Source organism: Macrobrachium rosenbergii, chromosome 14, assembly GCF_040412425.1.
Source record: "Macrobrachium rosenbergii isolate ZJJX-2024 chromosome 14, ASM4041242v1, whole genome shotgun sequence".
NCBI lineage: Eukaryota > Metazoa > Arthropoda > Malacostraca > Decapoda > Palaemonidae > Macrobrachium > Macrobrachium rosenbergii.
Genome location: NC_089754.1, coordinates 13,834,701 through 13,852,567, shown reverse-complemented (window position 1 = coordinate 13,852,567; position 17,867 = coordinate 13,834,701). Strand labels below are relative to the sequence as shown.

The 17,867-nt window shown below is 46.6% G+C and overlaps 1 protein-coding gene across 4 annotated transcripts in view; it reads right to left on the bottom strand.

The window, feature by feature from the left end:
- LOC136845725 (uncharacterized) overlaps positions 1-17,867 on the bottom strand; it is a 136,272-nt gene that overhangs the window by 70,234 nt on the left and 48,171 nt on the right. For all 4 annotated transcript variants that reach the window (XM_067115927.1, XM_067115926.1, XM_067115928.1 and 1 more), the window contains one exon: positions 1,390-1,538. The gene's annotated coding sequence lies outside the window, so the exon portion shown is untranslated. The remainder of the gene's footprint in view (positions 1-1,389; positions 1,539-17,867) is intronic.

Below are 17,867 nucleotides of genomic sequence, written 5' to 3'. Positions count from 1 at the left end.
AGTCAAACATTGATAAAGGGTTAAGAAGCAGGAGTCAAAGTAGTATAATCCATAAACTTCTCAAAGGTATATCTTGGACTAGCTATGTCTGCTTCTAATCTACCAAATCTTGTATCCTGAAGAACTTGGGGAACTTTGAGAGGAATATTTTTGACAGTATCTGACAGTTTGTACACATCTGTATCACCTTTGGCCTCAATCCTAAACCAGACTTGTTAGCATCCTTTTCCATCTGCATTTTAATTTTATCCACCTCTCTCTAACATTTTGAACACAGACATAACTTCATCTGACCAGTCCTGACCTTGTTCACAATGATCTGTCGAAGAAGCAACCGTATCTCTGCCTTTTATACAACTCTCATGTCCATGCACTAAAGAATAAAGCCAGATTTTACACCATCTTACTCTTTAAGACTTATCTCTATCTTCCTTGAAAGACATCCTAAATAATTAACATACAGTATAGCTGGAAATCCAAACCGAAAGCCAGAAAATGACCCACTTCAACAAAGAAAAACTGTATACACAACTCCTTCTAACATGTCCTCACTTGATAAAGAAGAAAAACTGAACATACATGCTTGAGCCAGTGATTCCCCTAGAGGGATGGGTATACAGACCATATAAAATAAGTAATTCCGTTAAACATATTTGCTGGAATATAAGAAGCAACCCCAATTTTACAAGGATATTTCGTGGAAAGTAAAAATTTTTGTATGTTTCATCATACATTTATTGAAAGAATGAAAGATATTTTAAAAGTTATTTTGTGGGGAAAAATGTGTGATTCCGTGCATGAGATACAATATTGTGAGCATACTGGAATAAAGTATGAAGTCTTGTATGAAATTAACCATAAATAAACACCATTTATGTGCTACTGCAACAGGCAACCAGGCCGGCACTATGATTTTGTTTATATCCACTCATTGCAAACAGCTGACAGGATAATTACTGATGTATCGTAAGCAATTTTTCATAAATTTGTGATAACAGACTGATAATTCAACTTATTTTCAATGTTTCATTATTAGCGACACAGTTTACTGTAATAATTAGGCTTGTTTTTCAATGTTTTATTATTACCAAAAATTTTTGTGCCTAGCCAGTTTGCTCACCATAGAATAGGCATAGCCTAGGCTACGGCGCTCGCTCTCCCATCTATAATATGGCCACAGGCCAGTTTTTTTATACATTTAAAAATAAAAAACAGTGCATCTAGTATGCCAGCTAACATGGTAATCCTTATGCTGTTTCACATACTGTGCTGTCATCCTCCCACTGGTGCAGGTAATTCAGCTATCATAATAGAGGTAAGGTTCATTTAAAAAATATGCATTATTAAATATGTATATGTGCCAATTTACAAGATACAGAACAACATCACCTGGTTCTAAGCAGCCTGTGGGTAATGATCTTTTTCTTCTTATATTTGTTAAATAAAGCAGGACCACATCCACTTAGAATCTTGGCTGATTAATAACTGACCAATAGGTTTGGATACTCAAGAAAGTACAAGGCTGGGAATGCAGAAGCCTGAAATAAAAGTTAAATGTGTAAATATATTTTATGAAATTAATACCACTAATTAGGGTATACAAAACATCTGAAATATATACAGGCAAAATCTATAAACGCAGTAAACCCTTACAATAATTGTTATAAATGTATTAGTATTTACATCCCGACATCAATACAGCAAATTTTTGTATTTTTCCTGACACGAACCTGAAAGTCTTTACGTAGGATTTAGCTTGCAGACACAAGCTGGAACGGCTGTTTAACTTTCACACAGGGTTGTCAACTATCAACGGTAAGGGGAAGCCCCGCCCACTCATCAGTCTGCACTCCATTTTGCATTTCGGCTTAGGGTACCAGACTGAGGGGTGGCTGAGGTAGGCCATAAATGTAAAGACCTTCAAGTTTGTATGTTAGGAAAAAAATAAATTACTTAAAATATTTGCTATTTGTTCCTACACTAATATAAACCTTCAGTCTACACAGGAGACTCAACCATTGGAGGGTAGAATCTGAGTCTATCTCAGAACTGACTGGTTAGTTCTACCCACCTGGGAAAACCTTTCTGGTCTGGAAGAGACGAGGAAGGAATCCGGCACCTCTAGCTTGTTGGACATATAGGATGTTGCAACTGTTATACTTCTGGGCTTCATGTAATGAGTTACGTCACTACTGGCTGTCCCCCGTTATCGGCGGGCTCATGTATCGGTGATCCGGATTTTCAGCGCTTGTCTAACGACAAAAATGTGCGATTTTCAGTGGCGATATGCGCCGATTTCTGCATATTGGCACCGATATATGACTAACAGAGGCGTCGATAACTGAAAATCGCTGAAATTGCACCGAAAATTGCTGATTCTTGGTTAAATGCAATTTTCACTTATTGTCACACCATTGGAACAGAACCCCCGCCAATAACCAAGGACTGCCTGTATTTAGAAAAAGGCTTGGGAGAACTCGAGTGTCGGAGACTAAAACTTGCTAAAAGGACGAATGGGTTTGTTTTATTGTCTATCTCTCTCTCCCCTTGCCTAGAGTGAGAGAGGGACATGCATCCATACAATCTGCACAAGATGAAGGAGAGGATGCCCTGTCACGTAGTCTGCCACAAATTCATCTGTCCAACACGTGCCAGCTCGCTACCTGGAGAGAAGGGAGGAGACCAGTCACTCTCTAGACAAGATGAAAGACAGGATGCCCTCGTCATGTAGTCACACACAAACTCATCTGTCCAGCACATGCCAGCTCACTACCTGTCTCTCTCTCTTAAAAGAGAGACAGGCAGAGAAGAGATGGGAAGAGACCACTCACTCTCTACAAAAGATGGACAGGATGCTCTTGTCATGTCGTGTTGCCCATAAGCTCATCTGTCCAGCACATGCCAGCTCACTACATGGCTCTCTGTCTTAACAGAGAGTTAGGTAAAAGAGAGAAGGGAGGAGACCAGTCACTCACACACCTCTCTTGCTACCGAACCCCCAAGATAAGATGCATGTGTGCTCTAAGGGAGCCGGATGAGCCACACAACTCACAACTTGCTGGGCAGCCACCGCAAGATCCAAGGAAAAGCACGTCCAAAGACTTATGAGCAAGTCCTAAAGGCTTATGACAAGCCCTAACATAATAAATGTGGTCTGGCACAACCATACATCTGCCCATATTACCTGCTACACTGACAGGCCCTTCCAGAATGCAAGGGACAGGGCGATGCCCCTACTTTCATGATCTCTTGCCTGGTCATAACTCCAGTCTACCTCTCAGACGAAGAACAGTCTCACAAGCTTGAAAGAGGGTGTGCCCTTGGACACCTCTTCCTTGGCCAAGTCAGTGCTAACGAAGAGGAGTCAACACTCAGGCCTGAGATACCGAGTTCTCTAAAGGTTGTACCGCAGCACTCTAACTGGACATAGTAGCATCTTGTTCTGATCACACCTACAGTCTTCAGGGGAGGGGGGGTTAATAAGAAAATAGGCTCTAATCTTGCAGCAGGGACCTATGGATTCAGAGTCTGTTACAAATTCCGTAACCAACTCAAGTGTAACAGATTCCCTTCCCCTTAAGTGCTTAGCATCGAAGGCCACAAAGCTTGCCTACTTTCTTCGCCGAAGCTGGGATAAGCAAAGAAAAAAGTTAGCACTCTTTTCTGACGACCCTCTCAACAGCTCGTACGGCATACAAGCTGGGCTCGTGAGAATCGCAACCCACGAGGGGGCTTGATTTTCTCGGATGGGCAAGACTGTTCAAATTTTCTCGAATAAATAAAGATCCCTCAGGGGGACAAGAGATCTATTTCCTTCAACAAAATGACTTGGCCAAGGGCAGCTCTACCGCCCTTAACAGCCAAGACAGAGATGTTTCTCATGGCAAAGAAGGGTGAGAAAGTCTGCTACTTGCTGAATGGAAGCTCTCATGGGAGAGAGAACCAATCAACTACACTAAAATTGTAGAGAAGACAGTTCATTTCCCCTGGTACACCACTGCTGAATACTCCACAAGTATCCAGACATCTCCATGTTATATGCCGAGAAACAACCCTCTTACTTGCAGAAGATGCTGGATAGTCTCCAGGCAAGAAGTGCCATGACTTCCACTGCTTGGTAATACCTCTCACACGTGGTTGGTACATATGGATGTGTCAAAGGGGGAGGGGAATCTCTTTTGTAACACACAGCCAGCAGGCTCGAGAACCACTCGGCATGTGGACACAAGAAGCTACCACTCACAATGAATTCCAGGTGATCAGAGCCTGTTGAGCACCTAATGAATCAAACAGAAATGGAGAGGAAGACGCAAGCCTCTAAAATGTCCCGTGGTTGCCAGAGAAACATCCTCCATCACAACCAACAGTCCAGCACAAATGGAATGTACCCCAGCAACTTCTATTGTATCGGCACAGAAACATCATGGCTGGGACTCGGAGAGTCTTTTGCAATGTTTTGGTGTAGGGACTCCGTCTCAAGCATCAGGCACTGGCAACTCAGCTTGTCAGCCACCCCATTCTGGGACCCAGGAATGTACCTGGTTAACTCCACTGAGTGTGCTATTGCCTACTCGTGTACCTGCTACCTGCAACCATCAACTTGTGCGGCTGGAAGGACACCAGTCCTCTCTGCTTGTTGATGTATGCTACTACCTTAGTGTTGTTGCTCACCAACTCCGTGGAATGCCCCACTACTCGGTCCCAAACCTCTTGCTAACCTAAAAAAAAAAAAAAAAAAAAAAAAAAAAAAAAGCCGCCTTGAGTTTCAGGACACTGATGTGGAGGTGTCCGTTGCTCTGGTCCCAAACACCTATAACGAACATTCTTCCAGATGTGAGCCCTATCCCTGGCAGGTATGTGCAAAAAACAAAAGCACCCCAGGAAGGGGAGTGCCCAAAGACACCCCTATAGAGAGGTTCCTGTAATTCCACTGCCAAGCTAGCTCTCTCCTCACTTCAGGAGAAAGGCGGATCTCTCACTGGAGACCCACCCACTTTCACCCTCTGCTAGAGGGCGCGGAGTGAAGCCACCCAAAGGCCCGAATCTGCAAGGGTGACATATAAACCAGAGGATATGTCACTGCTGAGTGGGTTGTTCCCGTCGAGACAGGAATTTCTGAGCTGCCTCTCTGAACCTGCTGATAAGATAATCCAAAGGGAGGACTCTCACTGCTGCCATGACTATCTGCATGTTCAGATACTTTACCCTCTGCCTGCTCAAGAGATGTGACTTCTCAAAGTTGATCACTATGCCCAACTCATGACAAAAACTTTAAAAGTTGATCTCTGTCCTAATGACTGCAACAATAAGCCCTCCAGGACCAGCCAATCACACTGGTGCTTCTGTAGACGTACCTGTGCAACCGACCTCAAGTAGAGATAAAAAATGAACACCCGAGTGAACCCCTGAGGGAGTGGTTACGAGTCTGAAGCAAGTACCTTGAACTAGAACACCGTCTGTCTCCCTCTTGATGTTAAAAAGGAGATACTTCGAGAAGACCAATGAGTATGTATTGAACATATGCATTCCTCGACTCCGCGAAAAGCAAATTGCCCTCTCTGATGGAATCAAGAACAGAACAGACTGTTCCATCTAGGACCGGTTCTGGTGAATGAACTGGTTCAGTGGGAAGAGGGGTAGAAGACTCCCACAGCGTCTTCTGGGAGCATTGCAATCACCTCTTCACACTGGGTGAGGTCCTTCCTTGAGCTGGGAACGAACTTCCGAAACCAGACTGGAAAGAGAGTGAGGGATGATGAAGACACTCAGGGTGGCCGAACCATGTCTGACAGGCATCCATTAACCATGCTTCTGCTCCATGCTGCTGCCAAACTTGCCCAATGATTTGACAAGCACCTAACCCCATTGGCACAATAAAGGAGACCGCCACAGCCCCGGTGTCCTCCATATTCTATCGAGATAGAAGTCTGGGACTTTCTCTGACCCAAGGAGAAGGGCTAGCCTGACCCAAGGGTGAGCTGCAGTGCCCCGTAAAGACCTAACGGTTTCAGCCACTGCCTGATGAATGAGTCGAAGCCTGTCCATTGCAGACCCCTTCCCTCTAGCAAGGGGGAGGGGGTTAAGAGGATCCCAGAACTAGTCCATCCCCGAACATCAAAGCCAACTTGGAACTAACAGACTTAGAAGTTTGAAGCAGCACAGTGTCTTGGCCCCCAACAGGTTACTGTCTATTGGAGGAGGTAGAATAATATCACCACCTCCCACATTAAGTCTCTTGAGGGCTGCATTCTTCTCAGGTGTACGGAAGCCTGAGGAAAAAATGATATTGGCCAATGAAAGCCCCAGAGACCAATCTACAAAACCAACTGGAATGCTGCTCTGGCAATCAATTTTGGTGACACTGCCTCAGCTTGCAATAGGGAGACTCCATCCTCATGAAGACATTCTAGGGAAAGACCAGAACACAGCGATGATCTCTCTAATCATCTTCACAATAGGCCTCTGTAACCCTGTAGGAGTGAACACTCACCAGAGCCCCTAGTGGTCTCTTAATAATTCAGCATGTGTCCTGTCCAGTCTGCAGACCAGACTAGGACCTTAGGCCTCCATGTTGTGGGCAGGAATGGGAACAAGAATGTTCCTAGTCCAAGCCCCTGACCTGTCCAGCTCCTGTCTCCCAGAAAAATTCTGAGGAGGATAAGGAGGGAACAAGTCAGAGATTGTGAACACCCTTGCCCCGACGGCTGAAGCTCAAAAGTCCCAGCAGGTGAGCAAGGGTGTGGGTGGTAGTCAACCTGCAATGACGACGTCCACCCGGGTTGGGGTGAGCGGTTCTGCTCATGCAAATGTGAGCATGCTTCAATCTACTTAGAAACCCAAGCTTTTACGAAGGAATAAGACTGAGCATGGTAACCCGTTTGGCCTTGCCTGAGCAGGTTGCCATCCACCGTCTCAGGCCCCCTGGTCCTCTCTTGAAGGGAGGGGGTGAGGAAGCATCTGCATGCTCTCCGCTAACCTTTCCTCACTGGCTTGCGCTGGCAGCTGGGACCTGGTCCATAGACCAGTGACTCTTGCCAACTCCAGTAAATAGGCTACTGGGGCCAGTACTGGCACCAACACAGGGCTGGCACCAGAGTGGGGCCAGGCCCAGTACCACTGGGGCAGGTGATCAGTACTCCGGGGGTACAAAAAACCATGGTAGTGGTGGCACCCCTGCGGTTGGCGATGGGATTAACAGTACTATCAAGTCTTTGATGAACTATGTGCTAGCCTGTCAAAGGTACATCCGCTGCAGGTGCAGTTCTGTTGACGCTGGAGGTTAACACAGTTAAATAAAGTGGGTATCTGACACATGCATTTGTGCTTTTTGATCATGGTCTACGTGCATGGAGACTGTGGCAGACGGATGAAAGTGTTGTGATCATTTGAACCAGTGTCGTCACACTTCCGGGGAGGAGTTATTGAGTGCATATATGTGTTCACTCTCTAATGGTATATTATGAAAGGAACATACGATGGCTAGGGGATTTGACTGGTGGCTAGGTGTGATTTGCTTCGAGTAGTGTTTAAGAACTGCCACTATGAAGATGCATTATTTGCGGTCATAGAAAGAGAGTAAGATAACTTTTGAGAGGTGCAAAATAAGACGAGCAGAAACAAGGTACTGCTGGTTTATTGGTGATCCAGGCGGTTTATATAGTGGCAGACTGACGTCACGCAGTGGAATACAATGGGAACAAGGGTGACCTGAGGTCAATAATAATTAACAATAAATACGGTGAACGAGTACACTTTAAATTATACAAATGGACAGAACTGAAGTTGAATACAATCTTGATGCCTGCAAAAGAAGAATACATGGTATATAAATCGGAGACAGGTATACATAGTTTAAATGATTGGATTTGCGTGACACGTCACGCCAGGTGTGACGAATTGTAGAGGCAAAGAAAATGGGACGTCACCATCGAAAACTTCCTCAGCAGAGACTACAAATACTGGCCCCTCCCCCCCCCAAGGAGTGGGTAACGTCTGATTAGTCGGCATATCTGATGGGGTGTTGAAGGGTGCCATGGCTGTGTGAGGACATCGGGGAGACACCTTGTGTGTGGGGGGGGCGGCTGACTGGGTGTGGGCGGGTGCTTTCGGGGGCGACCGCGTGCCCGTTTCTTACAGGGGGCTGGCTGCGGCGACGGCTGTCCAGGTGGAGGGTGCAGTGTGGTGACGTCTGTGTCCTCCTCCAGGAGGGCGGGCTTGACGCGGTCTAACGACACCCAGTCATTCTTCCCGTGAAGGGCAAGCAGGAACGCCTTGTTGTTCCACTCCATCACGCAGAAGGGCCCCCTGTAGGGCCTGGTCAGTGGTGGGCGGACGGCATCATCCCTGACGAAGACGTGGGTGGTGGACAGGCAGCGCGGCGTGAAGGTGGCCGACCTGTCAGTATATTTCCGCTTGCAGGGGCAAACTTGCCGACTATGTTGCGAAGCCTCTGGACAGATGGGTTGTGGTGGTCCTCTGTAACTGACTTGCCCGGGACCACGAGGGGCTCACCGTAGGTTTTTTCAGCTGTGGGCAAGGCGCCATTGGCCCTGGGGGTGGTTCTCAACCCGAGGAAGACCCAAGGCAGCTGGTATTTCCAGTCCTTGGCGGTGCAGCGGGCCATAAGGGATGCCTTCAGGGACCTGTGAAAACGCTTGACCAAGCTGTTGGGCAGTTGGGTTGTAGGCCGTAGTGCTGTGATGAGCTGTCCCCAGCAGTCGAGCCAGGGCGGACCACAATTCGGACGGGAAGGCGGGGCCCCTGTCGGTTGTGATGAGGTCTGGGACGCTGAAGTGGCTGATCCAACTGGAGAGTACGGCCTCTCCGCATGTGCTGGCGGTAGCTTCTTGCATTGGCGTGGCTTCGGGCCATCTTGTTGAGCGGTCGACCACCGTCAGGAGATATCTGGACCCGCCTGACGGGGGAAGGGGCCCGACGATGTCGATGTGAACATGGCCGAACTGCCACCCTGGCTGCGGGAACTCGCCTACCCCAGACTCGGTGTGATGCCCCACCTTGCTGGTTTGCCACTGCAGGCACTGCCTCGCCCAGGTCCTCGCGTCCTTCTGCACTCTGGAGTGCAGACAAACTTCTCTGACAGCAGCTTGGCCGTTGACATCCCAGAGGAGATTTGGGACACCGGGGGTGAGGGGCACGTCCCTCCACTTCAGGGACATGATGGCGGTGCGGTAGGCTGCGGTCTCTGGGTCGGCGGCCTGCTCCCTGGCGAGGTCTTCGTAGTTGATCCCCAGCTGCACCGCGTTAAGCTTGGCTCTGGAGAGGGTGTCCGCCACAGGGTTCTTCCTACCGAGGAGGTACTTGACAGAGCAGGTGAACTCCGCGATGGCCGACAGGTGTCGCTGCTGCCTGGAAGACCATGCGTCACCAAGCAGCGTCCCCCTGCTTGGGGGTGGACCAGCGGCTGGTGGTCTGTGTAGATTGTGAAGGGTGTGCCCGCCAGGAGGAACTTGAAGTGTCGGACTGCTCGGTATACTGTGCAGAATTCCCTGTCAAAGGTGCTGTAGCGGGCCTCTGCGGGGTTGAACTTCTTGCTGAAGAAGGTGATGGGCTGGGGAGCACTGTCAATGACCTGCTCCAGGACAGCTCCACAGGCAACTCTGCTGGCGTCCGTCGTCAGCTGGAGGGGAGCGGTGGGATCCTGGTGGGCCAAGGCTGCTGCCTTGGCGAGGGCGGCCTTTGTCAGGGAGAAGGCCTACTGCTGGCTCGGTCCCCACACTAAGGATTTTGGTTGGCCTTTCAGGGTTTCCATCAGGGGGGGCATGGTGTGTGCGATCCCGGGGATGAACCTCCTGTAGTAGCTCACCATCCTGAGGAACTCCTGGACAGCCTTGACAGAGGTAGGGATGGGAAACCTGGTGACGGCTGCAACTTTGGATGTGAGCGGGTGGACACCATCCAGGGATACCTCATGGCCCAGGAAGTTGGCTTTCTGGACGGTGAAGGTGCACTTGTCGAAACGTATAACGAGGCCGTTCTCCTGCAGGCACTGCAGGACTGCCTGGATGTGCTTCTGGTGCTCCTTGTGGGACCTGGAAAATATGGATATCATCCACGTAGCAGACGCAGAACTTCAGGTCCCCAAGGATGCTGTCCATGAGCCGCTGGAAAGTCGCCCCCATGTTCCTCAGGCCGAAGCTGGAGAAGGCGAAGACGTAGGACCCAAAGGTGTGATAATGGCGGTCTTCGGTACGTCCTCTGGCGCGACTGGTACCTGGAAATAAGATTTCAAGAGATCCAATTTAGAAAATATTTTGGCCCCTTGGAAGGAGGCCGTGAGATCCTGCATGTTAGGCAGGGGGTAATGGTCAGGTTCCGTTGCGAGGTTGAGCCGCCTGTAGTCGTCTCTGGGTACCTGGCGGAGCTCGGGCCTGAACACGCCAGGGAACTCCTTCAGCAGCTGTGATTACTGGTGGGGGGCAGCGGAGCAGATGGTGGGCACCTTGGGTCCCGTTGCCAACGGGAGGGACTGGCAGGAGTCGGTGTCGAGGAGGCGCTTCCAACCGACGTCCACTGCCAGCCGGATGTGGGCAAGGAAATCCGCCCCAGGAGTGGGGTCCTTACGTCTACGACAACGAAGTCCCAGGAATATCTCCGGCCAACGATGGAGATCGACAGGAGCCTGGTGCTGTAAGGGAGGATGGGCGACCCGTTGGCGGCTGTCAGGGAGGCAGCCGGGTCCAGTGCTCGCTTGCAGTCCTCTCTGGACAGCGGGAAGATTGATCTAACGGACCCCGTGTCGACCAACATCATCCTGCCGGAGACGGTGTCGCGGACGTAGAAGCCTACTGGTTCTGGGTCCCTGGGTTCTTCTGTTGCCATGGCGGCTTGTCCTGCTGGCCGCTGCCTCCCCCATCTTTTTGGACGGGCGAATGAACAGGGCAGCAGGCAGTTCTGGGCATCCTTGCCGAACTGCCTGTGGTAGTGGCAAAGACCCGGGGGATTCCACCTGTTGTGAGGCGTTGGGCGCCTCCTGGTGACGGCGTTGACCTCTTGCTCTGCGCCCTCCTCCTGCTGGATGGTGCTGACGGGGAGCGCGGGCGCTGGTACCCGCTTCGTAGCCTTCATGGAGTCCATCAGGTGCTGCACCGTGCGGATCAGGACCTTGAGGGGCATGGCGTAGGGCTCAGGGATTTGCGTGCGGACCTCCGGGAGTAGCTGACGGAGGAGGAGCTCTCGCGACAGGCTTATTTCAAGTTGTTTTCCACTGCCGTCAGTGTTGGTGAGGGTGAGGAGGTCCTGTATCATGCCCCATGACCCATGACGCTCTGATCCTGCCGCGGGCTGACGGTGAGGTCGAGGGCGCGGGTGGCCCGCTCGGCGACCAGCAGGGAGCATGTCTCAAGGAGGGACTTCTTCACGAGATGGTAGGTGAGGGGGCGTGTGGCGGACACCCACAGGACAAGCTTCCTGTAGATCTCCTCCGGCAGGGCATTGAGTACTGTGTCTGCTTGTAGCACCTCGTCATTGAGTTCCGCCAGCCTGAATTGACTCTCGACCCTGTACAGCCACGCCGACGGATTTCCCTGCGTGAACGGCGGCAGCTTTATGGCCAGGGCGGCCATTGCTTGTCCTGCCAGGCAGGGGTGTGTGTGGAGCGCAGGCAGGGGTGTGGAAGAGCGCAAGAGCCTCGGCGCGGGGGCAGGGAGGGAGGTAGACATCCAAATCTGTGAAGTTAGCAGTTAACTGAACAAGGGAGGGGATGTCTGCGTCCATGCTCGCTCTTGCCCTCTTAATTGGAGTGGGATACTCGGGTCAAAACGCGCTTGGAAGCGCGCCGTGTGAGTCCGTTAATGACGCTGGTGATTTGCCGATGAGAGTCAGCACGTCCGAACACAGGTTACAGCGCCGTAGTTAGACCGTTAGGGGCGTGAGGTAGTTCCTGGAGCCAAGACTGAGTCGCTGTATGGGTCCGCTAATGGCTCTGGGAACCACTCCGGGGTCACCAATTTAAGAGGTGCAAAATAAGACAAGCAGAAAACAGGTACTGCTGGTTTATTGGTGATCCAGGCGGTTTATACAGCAGCAGACTGACGCTGAGCCGTGGAATACAATGGGAACAAGGGTGACCTGAGGTCGATAATAATTAACAATAAATTCAGTGAACGAGTACTTTAAATGAGTACACTTTAAATTACACAAATGGACAGAATTGAAGTTGAATACAATCTTGATGCCTGCGAAAGAAGAACACATGGTATACAAATCGGAGACAGGTAAACAATTATTTACATAGTTTAAATGATTAGATTTGCATGACCCGGACGAATTGTAGAGGCAAAGAAAATGGGATGTCACCATAGAAAACTTGCTCAGCAGAGACTTTACAAACTCGTTAACATTTACATCTCTTCCAGGCATTATGTGGAAATACCGTTGGTGTTGCAGTGAAATTCCTCTGTTTCTCCATTAAGCATTTTCTCATTTTGTTCTCCATAATGCAATTTTCAATTTTGAATATTGATTTCTTTCAATGCCATTTCAGGCTTTAATATATGGTATGTTTCTTTCAACAGAAATTCTGTGTTCATCCTGTGAGGATGAATATTTTGGAAGTGGTGTTCTTTACATACTTTATGAGATTCATTTTGGTCTAGAATAATTATGACCTGTTTAACTGATGACCAGGGTGTTAGTCACTAGTACCGGTTGGTCTAGAATCATTAACTCGATGGATTGTGTATCAGATTTCCCTCTGGTTACGATCTCCATTTAAGTGGGGTGTGAGTCACTCCATTTCATGACCGTAGCTTTTGCTAAACTACTTTTGTTAAATTTGCAAATAAAGTTTAGTTTTGTATCTCAGTGTTTAATTCCAGTAGGCCTTTTTCTGAGGTTAGATACAGGGAGAGAAGGAATGTGCTGACCCAACGCTAGGCCATTGCTACCAAGGAACCTTAGTGATGTAAGATATGATGCTGTTCTTAAAACAGATGCCATAAGAGCTTATGACCCTAATTGACCTTGTGTAGGGTCATAACAGTGTGGTTGACAGCAGTGCTAGAAATGAATTGGTGGTCAAGTAGGTAAATATATAGCATATGGGTTATGCTTCCAAAGAGGCATATCTTGTTAATACTGTAGCAGTATTGGCCTTTCAGAATAGGGATTTTGATGGTTCAGCAATTTGGTGTAGGAAGGTGTTGTGAAATGGACTCAAGTCAGTCTTTCTCAAGCGTGAGTGTGTGTGTTCAATGATGTGCCACAAGGTGCATGGTTTTAGTGTTTATAGATATTTCTGGACTTGAGTTCATATTGGGGAATGTTTGGGTATGTATAGTGTGCGCAGTGTGTTTAATTGCAGTATCTTGACCGCTTGTGTGTGGTAAACCACGGGAAAATGAACAAGTGTTTCTTTTTTTTTCCTCTCTCTCTCTCTCTCTCTTTGGTGGAGAGGATTTCGCACAGTATCTGTCAGCAGAGGCGTACGTAAGTGTTATAATTTTTTTATTGTTAATTTTAGTGTGCGATTGGATTGCTTTTTGATTACAATGAAACTAAGATCAGGCGCTGGCCGATTACAATGAAACTAAGATCAGGCACTGGCCGTAGTGATGTCATTCCCCGAGTGATGTGCCAGCAACGTCACTAGTTTGGGTGGAGTTTCTTGCCTTCTTCGCCATTCTCTATGCAGCGCATATGAAATTTGGGAGTGGCTTATGTATTTAGTATTTTTATATGTAGCATTGGCAGTTTGCATCAGTGTTTTTAACAAAAGGAATATTTACTTACTCTATTATCTCTGGGGACTTTGATTATTAGGAAATAATTTTATTTGTCAGTTGTTGAGTTATTAGTTTTTTTTTTTATAATTACACATACATACATGTTTTATTTTGTGTACATGTATGCAAAGGGAGAAGCTGTTGCTGTAAGCTTACTCAGCAATCTTTGCCTTGATGACGGGGGAGGCAAACACGTCTCCAAAGTTTTGCGGTCATTTTTTTTTTTTCCAGGCTTCAGCAGATCATGGATGGGTTGGCGAGATGGGGGGGAGGTATTGCACTAAGGGAAGGGAGGGGGACGTGTACTTTTCCCTTTCTCTCTCTCTCTCTCTCTCTCTCTCTCTCTCTCTCTCTCTCATATCCGTTTGCTCGAGTCCCGTTTTCTAGAAGTTCACATTGACCTACTTTGCGGTCAGCTGTGCGCTTGGCCAGACCTTTCTTTTTTCCCCCAAGGGATTTTGGACTTAATTGTGGGTTTAATTAGTACTGTACTTTCTTTTGATTTTTGGGGATTAATTGTTGGAGTAAAAAATTAACACTCTGAGTTTCTTACTGTGTGGGAATTCTTTCGGCGAGAATTGTTTTGTTTCCTGTGTTTTTGCTCTAAGGAATGTCATTTCGCAGGCCTTGGGAAATTTTGCATTGGTGATCAGCCAAGAATAAGTTAACGGATTTATTTACAGAGGATAGCTGCGAAAATGGCTAGTGGAAATAGTGATCAGAGATTCCTTAGGTCAGCATATGGTTGTGTAGGGGCATGGAGATTCAGGCCGCAGTTTGAAGGGTTTTGTTGAAGTTCGGAACAGCCAGAGATCGATGGCTGGGATGAGTTGTTGGGCTCCATGGGTTCGTTGTTTCAACTGTAACATGCAGGGACACATTAAGAGATTCTGCCATGTTACATATTGTGGCGGTTGTAGGAGTTATTGTCAATCCTAGGCAGTCTTGTCCCTTTCTGAGACAGTATAATGCTCAGCCTACATTTCAATATTTTGGTAGCTCAGGTAAGAAAGTTCCCCAAACGGGTTTTTCGAGGGGATCTAGTGATCGGCGTGCATTGTCTAAAGACCGATCAGTTGCAAAGGAAAACTGGATGGGTGTTTCTTATGATATGAGACCTCTGGGGGAACCCTCAGGGTCAAGGCCAGTGGTAAAAAGGTCTGTGCATGGGATAAATGTAAGGGTTTTTATAGATACCAGGCACTTGTATTTGCTCTTGTGGGCAATCAAGTAGAGGTTCTTACACATCTTAAGCCATTGTTTGATCTTTTCAATAAGCCGGATCTTTCCCCTACTGGATCTTTTCAATAAGCTGGATCTTTCCTCTAAAATGGCTAGGTGGTATCTGACAATCAGGGATTCTGATGCCAAGATTAGGTATATAGAGGGTAGACAATGTTGTAGCTGACGTCCTTAGTAGAAGTTTTCCTGATGCAGATGGTAATCATGTATGTATCTGGAGACTGCATAGATTGTGATATTAGTTTAGAAGCAGCTAAGCAGGATGAGGACGAGGGGAGTTAGTTAGGAAGGGCCTGAATTAGAGGGTAATCTGTTATTTAGGAAGATTAGGTACAGACTGAGGAACAGTGAGGATATGGGTGAGACGACGCTAATAGTTGCTCCTAGGAGTCAAGTACCTACAGTTCTGGATATTGTTCATTGTAGGACTGACAGTCGGCATTTGGGTACTGAGAAGACATATCAAAATACACACGGACAACGAAGAATTCTCACATCAGTGGAAGACTTTGTAAGGTTGTTCAGTTTTTCGTGTAAGCCAAGGGTCATTTCTTGTAAATTAGGTTCATTTCCATTCAGTGGTCTTCAAACTTTTTCAGACCATGGGTTGCATTTCAAATATTCATGGCCTACTGCCCTTCGATTTAGCATATAAATTATGTTCATAATAAAACATCGATACCAGGTACTTAAGGAACTTTATTACATTTTCTTAACATGCTCAAACAGAATTTTCATAAATGCATTATATGGTAAATGTATCTAAGGTTCATTCAATGACTGAACTTTGATTATTGTAAATAAAAGTCATATACTGACCTTGGGCTTGAAACATGGCCAAAGATCATACAACGCAACTTCTCTGCTGTTCATGGTAACCACTGACTCAGATAAGGCAGCTAATGAGATGGATTCTTGTTTCATATCTACAAGCTTATCAAATCGGGGGAGAATTGTGGACAAGGCATCGATGTCATCCTCCACCTCTGTTGGTTTCTTGCTTTTGTTTTGATTTGAAGTAAGGAGAAAAGCCTGATTCACATAAGTGAGTGGAGGAGAAAGGTAGAAGTGTTTTTAGCGCACGCTTACCAATTCTAGGGTATGGTGCACTTACTTGAGCATAGAAGTCCTGTACAGAGAGTTCTTTTTGCAAACACTTTATACCAGAATCAGATTTCATTTCCAAGTATTCCTCTTGGTCAGGGTCTGGCACAGAATCTGGCTCAATATTAAATGGATCTTCTATAAATGACAGATCTATGGACTCAAGATCAGGAAGTATCTGGAAAATTCTTGACCCAAATTTTGAAGGTGGTTGATTATTTCATTTTGGAAACAAGGATCTAATTCTTTTTCAGACAAAAAGAACATTGCATTAATTTTCTAACCCAGTTCTGGATCTTAGCAATGAAGGCATAATGAGTCAACAAAATGAATTACAGTTTTGCCTTTACACTGAAGTTTCAGATTTTTATTTCTTTTGTTTTTATTTTATTTTCTTATTTTTCATATAGTTAATTTATTTTTTTATTATAATCTAGTTAAATGTCCTGGCCCACCTGAAAACCAGGCCATGGCCCACCAGTGGGCCATGGCCCACAGTTTGAAGATCACTGTCCTATTCCCAGCAGGCGGCCATGGGCCAGGGTACATATGGACCTTTTGAGCAATTTCCGTGAATCTAGTTATGGCCACGTGCACGTTGGTGGTTGCTGATGAATTAACTAGGTTCGTATAGATTTTGCCATTGAGGCATAAAACAGTGGAAGAGGTGGCAGTTGCATTCTTTAACAGGTATATTTGTCTTTAAGGGGTTCCTGAGGTACTGATTACAGAAATTGGGAGAGAATATGTGAATAAGACAGTGTCTCGCCGATGTAATGGGCATTCAGAAAGTTTCTATTATTCCCTTTACATCAGAAGCTAATGAGCTGTGTGAACGGGCAACCAGGAAGGTTACTGAAGCTCTAAGAATGACCGTAGAGGGAAACGATGTAAATTGGGATCGATATATCTCAGGTGCAGCAATGGCAGTACTGTTTGGAGTACTGTTTGGTTACCCAGCGCAGGGTGTGTTCGATCTGTTACCTATTCCATCGAGGGATGATACTGAGGGTGCTTATCTCGACAGCATCTTGCTAGGAATCTTGAAATGACAACGTGGGATATGGTAGATAGAAGTAATGAATAGCCGGATGGAGGTAAAGGTGCTGTGGGAGATAGGGTTTTGTGAAAATAAATGTCAGGAATCAGTTGAACTATAAGCTAGGTCCAAAATTTGAAGGTCCTTTTCAGGTTGTAGAAGTAAAGGGGAATAGATTTGTTGTTCTAGTTGAGAATATGGGTGTCTCAGTTGACACACATCTAAATTAAAAGGACAGGTTAGTGGGATTCTTATCGGTTAATTATGGTGTTGTACTGTGATTATAATTATTTTTTTCTTTCCTCTCTCTCTCTCTCTCTGTTTTTTCAATGGTTTTTAAATTGGCATGACTTGTAGTTTTTTTTTTTTTTTTTTAACTGCGGAGGACGTTGGTCCTTAGAGTTATATGCAAATCTTTAATTGTCCGAGTTCAGTTGTTTGCTCGTGTTGCAACACTTAGTTAAAATCAAGGGTAAAATACCATAGGGTTTTATAGATACTATGGGTTTCTGTTTTTTCTGTTTGTTTGTTTTTCTTCTTTCTCGTTTTGAGATCTGGTAACTTTTAGATTCTTTCTTTTGTTTATTATGCTGAAGTCTCGTATTCCCATGACTTTGGGAGTCGTGGCATGGGCTAATTTCATAGTGAGGTTAGGCCTGGGTGTTATTATATAAGAATATTATAAAGTGTAGTTGTTGTCTGATGCAATATATTTGAGTATGGAGTTTCAAAATAAAATC